Genomic DNA, 13,148 nt, shown 5'->3' on the forward strand with positions numbered 1-13,148 from the left:
TCACACATACTAGGCAAGTGTTCTACCACAGAGCAACAACCCCAGCCCTCTTCTGTCATATTTGTAATCTCCAATAATTCACTTTTTTCTTTTATAAAGCAAGCTCTTCCTGTCTGGAAGAATAATATTTTTTCCATTTCACTAAAGTGAAGTTCTAAGTTTTCTGCTTCCCATGATATCTCTATAACTTTTCTTTTTCTGAAGTTTATGTTTGCCTTTGATTTAAATTCTTGCTATTATTTTTGTCATTCTCATTGGAAGCATTCCTCAAATTCCTGGTGACCCTCAGCTGCCCATAATCTATCCCAGACAGTCCCTCCTGGCCTTTAAACACCTGGCTCCCTGCTTTCACACCCCTAGCCAAGAACAAGCCCTACGTGTGGGCTGTAATTCCTCAGCACTGTGCTACTCGTGGCCATAGCTGAAGTTAGGTGAGTGACTTCTCCAAGACTCTCAGAAGGTGGTCAGAAGCATGGCATACACAAAAGGGCAAAAATTGTCAGCTTAGGAATGACTGTGACAAAAATCCCCAAAACTATTTTTTCTTTGCTCCTCCTCCTCCTCCTCCCCCTCTCCCCTCCTCCCTCCTCCTCCCTCCTCCTCCCCCTCCCTCCTCCTCCCCCTCCCCCTCCCCTTTTTCTCCTCCTCCTCCTCCTCCTCCTCCTCCTCCTCCTCCTCCTCCTCCTCCTCCTCCTCACCAATTCTTCTTCAGTGTGTATTGCACAAAAGAACTGCCCTACAGGTGACTTCTTCCTTCTCTACACTTCCAGAGACTGCTGGCTACAACTCTGTCTTCACTATCTGACTACTACACAGTAACTGGAGGATCTGTCCAAGTCTCTGTGACTTGGCCAAGCACAACGTAGCTGCTGGGTTTTATACGCCCTGAAAAATATATTTTCCATATGCTTCCTCCATGGCTGATCATTTCTATGTGGAAAAGTACAGAGACACTCAGAATCTTTTTGCACAGCTAACCTTCTTGCTGTGCTGCTCTTTCCTGAACTCTCGAATTTCAGTCTTGCTCATCAATTTCTTACAAGATAAACTCAGTGATCGTTGAGCATCCATCAAGAAGCAGCACAACTGTCCTAGATCCTCATGAGAACCCTCCCCACCAAACATCAGGGACCCCATTTCCAGAGGAGTAACCACATACCAAAGCTCTTCTTGGGTCTGATGCCAAAGCCTATGTTCACCACAGCTGACCATCAGAACTTACTTTTGTTAACCCTCAGAATTTACTTTTGTTCTGCCAAGAGAATGCAGTTCCCAGGGGGACAGGGTGCCAGCATTCCACAAGGAACTGCAGGCAGGGCCATGTGTACAGAGAGAAGACCCCAGAAGATGCTGCCTCTCCTGCTCATCTTTCTCCTGACAACCGCTGGTCAGAAGACCTGCCTCCGTTGCTGGCCAGAGATGCCTGCCCTGCTGGACTATGATCTGCAGATTCTCTGGGGCACCTCGCCACCACCAGTAGAACTCTCCCAAAGCCTCCACTCCTTCTTCCTGGAGGATACTTCCTCGATAAAATCCTCTTATCTTGGTGAGGTACTTCCAGGATTCCAGGATCCAGGACTCACCCTTTCACCCAAACTGGATCTTACTTCCCTGGCTTTCCTCATACATCTCGCCCCTCAGATAAGAACCATCTGGAAGAAGAAACAGCCAAATTCTTCAGCCAAGTTGACCAAATCATTCAGAAGTTACGCAACAGTGAGGAGGCCAAGTGTCCCAGGGCCCTGGGGCTTGGGTTGGCAATATCCCACCCTCCAAAGCATTCCCAGAGGACTGCTTTGGTCATAGGGTGGGAGATGGACACAGCCTGACTCTGTGTCCTCTAGGGAATTTCTGTTTGAAGACAAATGTGAAATCCCAACATGGAGCAATTCACACAACTGAGCACCCTTTCCCCCCTACTCCAGATAAATCATCACTTCTGGAAGAGATTCGTGTATATAAGGGTCTCCTTGCCGAGAGGCTGAATAGGAGATCAGAGGAGCTGAAGCAGAAGGGTGAGAGATGGGACTTCCCCTGCCCACGGCCCAGCTCTTCACCCCCATGGAGACCCAAGGCCTGCAGAGTCCAATCTGAAGCCCCTCCCAGACTCTTCCCAGGAACCCGCAGCCCTGACTACAGGCTGGACACCTGCCACACCTTCCCCAGTTCCATGTCCTGCTCACACACCCAAACCCTCCTGGCTCTGTCTGCTCCCCCAGTGCCTCAATTTCTCCACCATTTCACCTTTCCGGGCAGCCTGCAATGAGTCCTGTGGTGAGTGTGCTTGGGTACTGGGCTTGACTGAGGGACAAGAGCCCCCCACCCCCCACAGCTTCCTCTAAGGCTCCTGCCCATCCCTCTCATAGACATCAGATCCACAATAGAGGTCACTGTGTGTGCAGACTGCAATACCCACGTCTTATCCTGCAATGACGCTGCTCTCTGCCCAGGTCAGTGGTCCCTCCTTTGTCTAGCATACCTTCTCCTGGCCCTTCACCCCTGGGGCTATTATTGTTTCTCTCCCTCTTTTTTCTCTGTCCAACTCAAAACTTTTCTTGCTCATCTTCCTCCTCTTGGGTGACAGTAGTGCCTTTGGGATTTCTTAACATTCATGTGTCCAGGTTTAGAGCCTGAAAGCCATCTGCAGTCAGCATGCTTGGAAATGTGCCCAAACCCATCTCCATTGCCCCCAAACCTGCTCTGCCTTCACAGTCCTTTTCAGCATATGTCTCTACTCAAGCCCTCCACTTTCTAAGCAGGAATCTCCCTCCATCCTAAACCATGAGGTCCCCAAGCCTTGCTAAATAACTTTTAAATGTGTTCCTATATTTTCATTCTAACTTGTGCCCCTCTTCCTCAGACATCCGAATCTCTCACCTGAGTTATAGCAACCTTTCCTAACTGGCTTCCCTGCCCCTCCTGGCCATCACAAAACTCTTTCTCAAGGAGAAAATTTGCCCATGATACTCCCTGTTTATAACTTTCAGTAGCTCCAAATATCCCAGATAACATCCAACCTCCTTGGGAAGCCCCATGTGAGCAGCCCCTGCTCATCTCCCATGGCCCTGACTACCCAGCCACACCAAGCTGTGGACACTCTGGACAGATGTGCAGCTTCATGCTCCCATTCCTGAACATGTCTTCAGCCTGGAACACAGGTTTGCCTGTGACCCATGGAAATGAACCTCTATTTGTCTTTGACAGTCCCAATCAGAGGTCCTATTTTCTGAGCAATTTTCTGACGCACTCCCACCCCCAGGGACTGACTCATCGTCCTTTCTCCCCATCCCATGCGCTGTCCTATTTCCCACACAGTAATTGTTTCCTTGTCCTCTTCCTAGAGAGCAGGGAGCATGTCTCATTCATCTCTTGAGGTGTGCTGGGCACAGAAATAGTGCTCAGTCAGGGTTTGCCAAACGTGACTTGAGTAGGTGAATAATAAAAGAAGGAAGGGATGTGGGACCTTCTCGGCCTTTAAACACCTGGCTCCCTGCTTTCACACCCCCAGCCAAGAAAATGAAGTCGTACATATGGGCTATAATCCTCAGCACTGTGCTGCTCATGGCCATAGCTGGAGTTGGGTGAGTGACTTCTCCAAGCCCCAGGGTGCCCAAGGAAGAATTCCTATTCCTTGACTGACCCATCTCCATCCTCTTTCTTGGCTCAGATGTTACCTCCTCTGGCTCAAGGGGAAGAAAAAGAAGGAAGCAGAAGAGGTACTGAGAAAGTAGAGCCCTGCCAGACTGTAGGCCTGCCACAGGGGAATCAGCAGGGTGCCCTGTGGGGAGCAAGGCCTGGAGGCCCCAGCTCTGGCCCCTGAACATAGCAGGTTCATGGACCAGAACACAGGAAGGCCACACATCAGCCCCAAGCACACAGACACACCCAGGACTAGGGGCCCAGCATGTTTTTCCAGGCAGATTTGGCAGTGGGGACTCCCAGCAAGAGGTCAGAGAAACCAAGGGCAGAGTGGAAACCCTGCTTATTTTCTTTTTTTTTTTAAAGAGAGAGTGAGAGAGGAGAGAGAGAGAGAGAGAGAGAGAGAGAGAGAGAGAGAGAGAGAATTTTTAATATTTATTTTTTAGTTCTCAGCGGACACAACATCTTTGTTGGTATGTGGTGCTGAGGATCGAACCCGGGCCGCACGCATGCCAGGCGAGCGCGCTACCGCTTGAGCCACATCCCCAGCCCCACCCTGCTTATTTTCTTTGCAGGAAAAACAAGTCAGCCACTCATCTCTTGGAAGTGGAAAGAAGTCACAGCAGGAACTGGAGGAAAAACAATCCACCTCCACACTTGGTAACTTTTCCACTGATTCCTTCCATTGACCACTCCCAAGTTCTGAGGCCCAAAAGACTGTCTCTCTCATGGGCTCCCTACACACATACATGTGTAAATAGTCCTTTCATTAAAACATCCTCTTTGTATTCTAATTGACTGTGCATTCTCTCTCCTGCTAAGACCAGGAATAAAACTAGATCATCTCCCTCGCTGACCCTGTGTGGACTGCCATGTCTGGGGCCAGAGGTCTGAATGAGTAGCCTAGAGCCTGGGTTCCTATCTTGACTTCCAAAGAGGGCACTAGGTTTTCCCCTCTGAGTCTCAAGTTTCTCCTCTGAGCATGAGAATGAGGGAGGACTGGTTCATATTTGCTACCCAATATTTGTTCTTGGCATGGATCCTAATTCAAAGGTAGGATACAAGGAATAAGAAATAGGTAGAAAGGAGACCTAAAAGAAGAACAAGAAATTAGGATTTAAATTCTGACGTTCCACAGACTTCTCCAGGCCTCCCATTCCCTAAGCCAGTGTCTCTCCTAAGCTTATTATTTCCAAATACCTGAGAAATTTATAAATCTACCTGTGAACTGTTAATTGACCTCTGATAAATTGATTAAGCAAAGAGAGAGGTGATATCTTGAGGAAACTATAATTTAGGGAATTTTCCAGAGCTATTTATTGACCACAGATAGTGAAGACAACACCAGCCTGATGATCCCGAGACTGCTCAGACCACCAGAAACCATCTTGAAATCACCAGACTGATATTATTCCTGCATACCTTCCCTTAACTACCCCTCACCAAGTTTCCTTTAAAAGAAGGGAAGGCAACCCCAATACTGAACCTCTTACCCTCAAGATGGTCCTCACTCTCCCTTGAATGTGTATTCCTTTCTTCACCCCCAAAAGTGCCTCTCTCTTGAGATTACCCAGTTCTCACCTGAGTGTGTAGCTATTTCCTCAATCAACCTCTGTCTATACCTGGCAGGTCTATGTGAAACTCTCTTCCACCACATAAGCCAAGAACGCTGCTGGTGCTCAGTCAGTTGTCTGAAAACTCTTCAGATACTTCATGGAGACGCTTCTCCCATAAACAATCCTCCTCCTCAGTGACCTACCACCCTCTTCCCCAGAAATAGCTTCTTTTTTTCTAGTCTCCAAAGTAGTAAGAGACCTACACAAGTCTCTCCTTATTCCAAATCCAGAGATCAGGGCAGAGGTAGCCCAGGTGCCTCAAGGGGTTCCCATCTATGGGCATGGAACAGGAGAGGCAAGGTGCCAATTAAGTCCTGAGCAAAAGCAGAGACTAGCAGGAGGCCATCAGAAAACAGGCTCCAAGTCCCACCATCAATCAGCAAGGCCACCAAGTCCTAGCCAGGATGGCCAAAGTGCACCCCTGGTACTACTAGCCAATGAAGTCCCCTGGTCTTGCCTGTGTTGGGAGCTTTGTCACTTCCTGCTTCATGTCCCTCAATGCCCCTTTCTTTTTCAGGCCCCAAGGCTGCCATGCTAAATGGAACTCTCTGCCTCTCCTCACTGACACTCCCTGCTCTCTTAGACTGGTCCTAGTTTCGTCCTGAAACTAGCCAGGGCCCTTCTGCAACCTGGAGTTTTGTGGAGCCCCTGAAGGCCCCTGCCAGATTCAGGATCCAGGTCATCAGATCTGCTCCTGAGCAAAGAAAGGAAGTGGGTCTGGGGCCAGAGCTCTGAACGAGCAGCCTAGAGTCTGGGTTCTTATCTTGACTTCAAAACAGGGCCCTGGGTCTTCCCCTCTGAGTCTCAGGTTTCTCCTCTGAGCATGAGAATGAGGGAGGACTGGTTCATATTTGCTACCCAATATTTGTTCATGGCATGGATCCTAATTCAAAGTCCTTGCTCCTTTCCCTGCTTCAGTGTTTTTTCTTCCATGATACCTGCTGGGGCCTCCAGCCAGGTTCCTAAAATAAGTCCTCTTGTGTCCTATGCCCTGCTGGGGCTCCCTCCTTGGAGCCCATGGCTGGACCCAAGAGCAGGCCGGTTTCAGTATCCCCATTCTACAGTAAGGACTTCTCTTGGGCATAGCTCAGGTCCTGCTAGAGGCCCTAGAGGCAATGGAAGTGGGTCCCCACCCCAGGTATCTCACCCAGCTGGGGATCCAGGATCCAGGAAGGCTTCCCTGAGGTAGTGTCTTAAACCTATGTGATGGTCCAGGGAAGAGCAGAAAAGGAGAGTCCACGAGTTCAGCACTGCAGAGGAATAATGGAGGTACAGAAACCTCCATTATTTCAAGAAACTCCAAGGTACAGGGTGTGGCTGGAGGAAGGAGCACAGGTGAGAAGAAAACAAGTGAGGCCCAGAGGAAGTCAGAGAGAAGAGTGCACTGAGATCAAGAACAGCAGCTGGGCAGGGAGGGCAAAGGAGGGGAGTGTGAGGACAGAGTGGTAACCATTCTGGCCAGGCCAGAGTTCACCAGGCAGCTGGCCTGACTCCAGGGTAGAGAAAGCTGCTGATCACCCAGGACATAGAGAAGCCAGATGCTCATGGTGGTGATGGTGTTTGTCTATTTATGTTTAAATTGAGACCTAGGCCATTACTTAACATATCCAGGATGACTGTTTTCTGATGCATGCAGTAAAAATAGAAAGCCGTGGGCGTAGTTTATATGAAGTATGAGTTATGTTTGTCTGTGTGTCTGTGTGCATGCATTTCATATCAACAGAATTTTTATCATTTTGTGGGCACATTTGTATGAAAACTCGACATTTAGTTTTGCAAGAGTAGAAAGATTAAGGAATTTGGAGTCAGATAAAAATATAGACTTGCTCAAAACATAGGCTCTGGAGGCCTTCTGCTTCTGGCTATGACAGAGTAGCTTAGCAGATCAACCCTCCTGACAAAGGGAACATGAAATAAAATGCACCAAAAGAAAACATTAGAACAAAAAGTCTGCTTTGACGCTTCAGAAGAGATAGGTCCCAAGTATCCAAGGTCTTAGAGAGAAGGGGAGCTCAGAATATACCCAGAGTTCTGCTGTATGCATCCCATGTGCATAGGCCAGGCTACAGCAGCACAGGGAAGAGGCTGCAGGGGTGGGGTTGAGGGTGACCTTACAGTTGGAGGGAGCGTGCAGCAATTGTGGGACCACAGAGTCAAAACTTGCAGTTCTAGCTCACCAAGACAGAATGTGAGGAGTCTAGATCTGAAAGTAGGAAGGTGCAGAAAAGTAAACAAATACCCTGCATCTCTTTCCTCACCAACCCACTCCCATGCAGAGAGCTATAGACAGAGAAACAAAGAGAAAATTGTCTGAAATGCAATTTATCAGAGATTTGGATGCTAGATAAATAAGCCTTGGAGTTCATGACCCACATAGGAAGGTACTTTTGATAACTAGGCCAAAGGATTAATGGGGAAGGCTGTCCCACCCAAGACAGGCCAATCCCCACAAAGCATGAAACCCAGTCTCAAAGCACCTTGGTCCCTGACAATATTCATTGCACTTTTGGAGGAACCACAACTATGTCTGGCTCAAAATGACCAGCATCCAAACAAATATTCACAGACATACCAAAATATAAGGGTCCCAAGAGAATTTGAAAAAAAAAAAAAGACCATAGAAACAGACTTACAAATGAAGGGTCTATGGTCGTTGTCAGATATGGATTTTAAAATACTGTGACTAATGCATTGAAAATTATTTAAGATGTTTTTCTAACAAATGACACCGGAGCAATTGGAAATTCATAGGCAAAATGAGCTTTGACTGAAGTTCTATACATTATATAAATAACCAACCCAAAATGGATCAGGGACTTAGATGCAAAACATAAAAAACGAAGTCAGGCAAAGAATTCTTACACTTGAATACCATAAGAATAACCCATGAAAGGACCTATGATGTGAACTGGACATTATCAAAATTGAAAACATTTGCCCTGTAAAACACCCTATTGAGAGGATAGAAAGACAGACGAGAGACTAGGAGGGAAGATTTTCAAACCACCATATCTGACAAAAGACTAGCATGTAGACTGTGTAAAAGACTCTCAAAACTCAACAGTAAAAGTCAAATGATACAGTCTGAAAATGGGCAAAAGACAGGAGAGGCTTTTCACCGAAGAGAATAGACAAGTGGTAATTCAGCACACATATCACTAGCCATCAGAAAAATGCAAACGAAACCACAGTGACACACCAGTAACACACCTGTGAAAGTTCTCCTGCCTCAGTGGGCACTGGAGGGTCCACTAATGGATGGACATCTGTGCAGTGTTACTTGGCACTCTCACAATGACAACAGCACCATGTGCTGGTGAGCAGACAGAGCAAGTGGATCCTCATATGTTGCTGGAAGGAACATGAAATGGTGCAGCCACTTGGGGTGGATTTGAGGGGAGCAAATATGCATGTGTGCCTGTTCTCCAGGGTCCACAGATTCCTGGGAGATTTCCTTGACAGGGTTTCATAGTAGCACTCTTCTTCACCAATGGGCAGAAGCCACCAATATCCCTGAATGTGAAAATTTCTTAATATACAGACCCTTTTTCAGGACTGGAAATGTTCTTGCATATCTGCGAGCCTTTTCGCTAGATGAGTTATTTGAATTCATCAGTCAATTCACACCAACAGAGGTCAAGTTGATCCAGGAAGGGGACAGTAAGTAGAGATGCCTGATCACAAAACACTGAACCCCTGGTTTGGGATGAGAAAGAAATTCCTACACAACAAATTTCTTCCCAGGGAGGGTTCGAGGGCCAATCTGTGGATCACAGTCCAGTGAGGAGTGGACCTGAAGAAAGATCTCCCCAGCCTCAAGACAATTTTGAAGTCTGTCTTTGCTGTTTATTTAAATCACAGTCATGTTGTTTCCCTTCCCTCCACCCAGCTTCAGGCATGGCAGGAGACTGTGCTAGAATCCCATCACCCAGTTCCTGTGGACCCAAGTGCTCCATCCCCCAAGATCTGGAAGCAAACATACCCTACAGTCAGTACCAACTCTTCAGCCCAGATGGGAATTTCTGAGCCCCTGTATGTCACCCAAAGCCAATGCTGGATGGGCAGCTGCAGGCTTATTTCAACACTTGGCTACATGTTAACTGGGTCTGACAATGAGTTTCCCAACTGCCCTGCAGCCTGCTTCCTGAGGAGAACCATACATTCCTGCCCACCCTCGTTTCCTACGGTGACTCTGTCATCTTGCTGGGCTGAACTGTTTCCTGGAATTCCTTACCCTGGATGTTTCTGATTAGGCTGAACTATAAGAAATACTCTACATATCTGGAGAGCAGAAGTTCAGCAGTGACTCATTTGTTTCCATGCTCAGAAGGTTGGGGCAGGCACTTTTGCAGCTCATGCACATGGTCACTTTCCTTTTTCTAAGCTGTGCAATACTCTGAACACATGAGCCTGTGGTCCCAGGAGACCCCAGCACAATGTAAACCACTTCCTCATCACTCAGATGTCAAGTGAGCAAGTCACTCAGGATTCAGGTGGATGGATAGGAAATTTCAATTTCTGTAACTTTAAAAAATGTACATGTGCTAGCATCCTTCTGGCTGAGGTTCTGTGGATCCAGAATGCTCCAGAGAAGAATTGGTAATATGAGCGTGTTCATATAAAAATCACTCCCAAAGGGTTATCTGGTTTCCGACAGAAGATTGGACGCATTTATATAATTTTGCTCCCTCCTATAACTTCATTAAAACAATATTAAAGGATTTTTTAAATCATAAGCTCACAGGCACAGGAGAACAAAAGAGAAGATAGCAACAATTAAACTTTGGTAGCTGGAGGTTACTGGATTAGCAGACCTGAGAGCCAAATCAGAAGCCAGCGATATGGAAGATGCTTTAAACAACAGTCCTGATCAAGTTTTCCTCACTTCCAGGGTTGAGCACTCTCCCCAACCCTTCACTGCTCAAATGTCTTTGGAACCAGCAGCCCCAGAGCCCTCTGCACTGCAGGCAGGCAAGGGTGAGGCTAAAGGAAAGGACTGGTGGAGTGTTTAAGAAGCCCTTCCCCCAACCCATGCCTCTGGATCTACCTCACTTCCACCTCTGCAGAAGCAGGTATCTAGGTGACCGTATATACCTGAGGAAGGAGTGACCCAGAGGCCCCCCGCCCTCTGTGTCCTGAATGCTGGCAACAAAACTCTGAACTTCATATTAAACCAGCTCTTTTTATTTTCCATAATCTGATGCTTTGACATTCAGGGTTCTACTAGAAGGACCATGGCTCCCAGGTCTTGCTAATTTCTAGAGATTGCAAACTTGTAATCCTCCTGCCTCAACCTTCCAAGTCACTGGTATTACACCAGATCCAACTAAGATCCATATTTTAAGGCAACCCTCCATACAGGAATTCCCCAGTGAATTCCACAGATAAGCTCCAGGTTGACAAGGTTCACCTAAGCCCTCAGACTTCTATTGCCACTTTTTATCATGAACAGATAATCATGCAGGTCAAAAAAATATATAGAAGAAAACCTTTTTTGAAAAGGCTCTAATGAATATCTTCAGAGAGATAAGAGAAAAATATACTCATCAAACAAGAGCATGATTCTACTTAAAAGAAAAACTCAGCAAACAAATAAGTGGGCTTTTGAGAAATTAAAAAAATAGCAGAAGTGAAAAATTTTAATAGAAATGTTGAGGGTAGGGAGAGTTAAGAAAATCTCCAAGAGATTAGAGACTAGACCAGTATTATAGAATAAGAAAGAATAAAATTAGTGGACATCAATCTGTAAGTAAGAGGAATTACAGAAAGTTAGTAAAGAAACAGAAAATGAAATTAGTTAGGAAACTTTCCCTAAAATGAAGTTCATAAATTGCAACATGAAAGGGCCCACCCATAATACCAATACAACAAATTCCAATCCATTAACTGTGAAGGAAAAAAGCTAAAAGCCACCAAATCTAAAACACACCTTGCATACAAAGTTTCATAAATCAAATCTCTGTTGAGCTTCTTAACAGAAATTCTTGAAAGGCTGCCTTCGAAATTCTGAAAGGAAATTGTTGCAATCCTAGAATTCTGTATTCAGCCAAACCACCATATCTCGGGGGAACAAAATCATTTTTAGATCTGTAATTTTCAAACAAATATAAATTTAGTGGACCCTTTTTTGAGAAAGTACTAGAGGATGCTTTCTGGATAAAACACTAGAAATTAAAAAAAAAAAAAGAAAACAAAGAATTTTTTTTTTAATGATCCAAAATAGTAGAGAGGCAATTAAGGTTCCAAGATAAATGATGCAGTAGGTACAGAAGACAACCAGTCAGATCAGAGCAGAGTGACTGCGAGACTGGCACATTGACGGCTATCATCACCAAGATTCCCACCATCACCTTTCACCTCCAAAGCACTGGATCTACTCAGGCCCAGATTGTGGGTTTGCCAATTTTGTCCACCTGTTGATGATGCTCTGCACTCTCCATCTCAGCCCCCACAAGGATGTTCTGCTTTGACTAGTGCCCAGAGCTGGAAACATCCTTAAGTTTTCACCCCTAACATAAAGCACCAGGAAGATAAAAATCGTTTCCAAACTCCCCTAAAATGTGCAAACCAGCACTACCAAGACGTTAGTGCATTCAATTATTACAAAAGATAGCTTCTTTCTTTCTGTACATTCACCCCACGGTTAAAAATTAGAATTTCCATAAATTGAGTTTAATGATCTAATTGGTTTTTATTAGCGACTCGTGAATCAGGTGGCGTCCATCTACGAAACAGAAGGGCACTCTGCTGAGCAGAGTGGATAGGCTTTATAGGCAGAAAAAAAGCTGAAGAAAGAAAAAAAACTGCCAAAAGTGGAGTGGTCATTTCAAAGTTACTTTCTTTGTAAGGGTGAAAGCAGAGGAGATTTTCTTATCAGACTAGCTCCGAGTGACAGGGCCCCTTTTAATTGGTCGCCAGGAATCTCCTGCATTTTTTCAGAAAACTATAAAATTGGCTCAAAAGCTTGGTTTAGTGACATAGCACCTGGCATGAATGACTGCATTCAGATTTTGTCTGGACTGTCAGGCTTAGGGCAGGAGCTTCATCTAAACAATGGCCTCCTGACTTTTGGGAAGATGGCGGCCAAGGGAGTGCAGCACACCAGTACGCTGCGCCACTGTGCGGGAGAAACACGAGGTGAAATGACTGAAGGCTACCTTGGTGGGAATCCCCAGTGAAATTGAGGTGCTCCAGAATCTAGAGGTCAGAATTCCAGTGCGCGGGATTCGGCTGCAGGGGCTTGGTCGCGGGCGATTTCTCCGCACGGAGGGAAGCAGTACCTGGTCGGCGGACCGCCCCGTGGATGGAGTCTGGGACGCGCCCGAGTTAATTAGCCGCGAGTTACCAGAGAGGGATTACAGCGAAGCGGATTCTGCAGGCTCCTGCCAGTGGCACACTGGCCGCGCTGAGTGCTGAATTCCAGCTTTGAAATAGAGGAGAGAATCGGTCCAGTTCGATTCCCGACACCGGTCGGAACACGGAGGAGGACTGCAGCTGCCATCATGGAGAGCTGATGCAATCATCCCTGTTTTCTACTGATCTCAGCTCATTCAACTACAGAACAGGTGATTCCAGGCTGGTATTTGCCTGCGTCACGCAGACAGATCGCTCAGGCTCGGGATTGGAAACTCTGAGGAGAATACTCTTCAGGCCTCACCCCTGGCAAGGCGGGCGCCGGGCTTTGAGCGGCCAGATTCTAGTTCCCCGGGTTGCTTTGGCCCAGGGCAGGAGATCCTTCTTGGCCCGGGGCTAGGGAACCCGCGGCGACTGCGTCTTTGACCCTGCCCCTGTCTGAGGGTACACTGAGCTGGGAGAGGTTGGAGCGGCCAGGCTCGGGCTCCCGGGGCTGCCTGGGCCTGAGGCTGGGGTACCTCTGTGGAGCCTGCTCCAAGC

Source organism: Spermophilus citellus (genome assembly GCF_964194105.1).
Source record: "Spermophilus citellus genome assembly, chromosome: 11".
Classification (NCBI taxonomy): Eukaryota; Metazoa; Chordata; class Mammalia; order Rodentia; family Sciuridae; genus Spermophilus; species Spermophilus citellus.